Genomic DNA, 362 nt, shown 5'->3' with positions numbered 1-362 from the left:
TATGGCCATTTTCCCTTAAAATTAGCTAGTAATCTGTATATTTAGGCAGTGTATGGCGCCAGATGCGGGGGTTTGACCAGCGAAGTAAACTGTGGGGGAGTTACACGAAATTACATTTCGTAACTCTCCAGACACTATTCTTCTGATTATGTACTGGACTATGGCCATTTTCCCTTAAAATTAGCTAGTAATCTGTATATTTAGGCAGTGTATGGCGCCAGATGCCGGGGTTTGACCAGCGAAGTAAACTGTGGGGGAGTTACACGAAATTACATTTCGTAACTCTCCAGACACTATTCTTCTGATTATGTACTGGACTATGGCCATTTTCCCTTAAAATTAGCTAGTAATCTGTATATTTA

The sequence above is a fragment of the Triticum dicoccoides genome, unplaced genomic scaffold (assembly GCF_002162155.2).
Source record: "Triticum dicoccoides isolate Atlit2015 ecotype Zavitan unplaced genomic scaffold, WEW_v2.0 scaffold74033, whole genome shotgun sequence".
Classification (NCBI taxonomy): Eukaryota; Viridiplantae; Streptophyta; class Magnoliopsida; order Poales; family Poaceae; genus Triticum; species Triticum dicoccoides.
The sequence above is the reverse complement of the archived record's forward strand: the minus strand, read 5'-3'. Positions refer to the sequence as shown.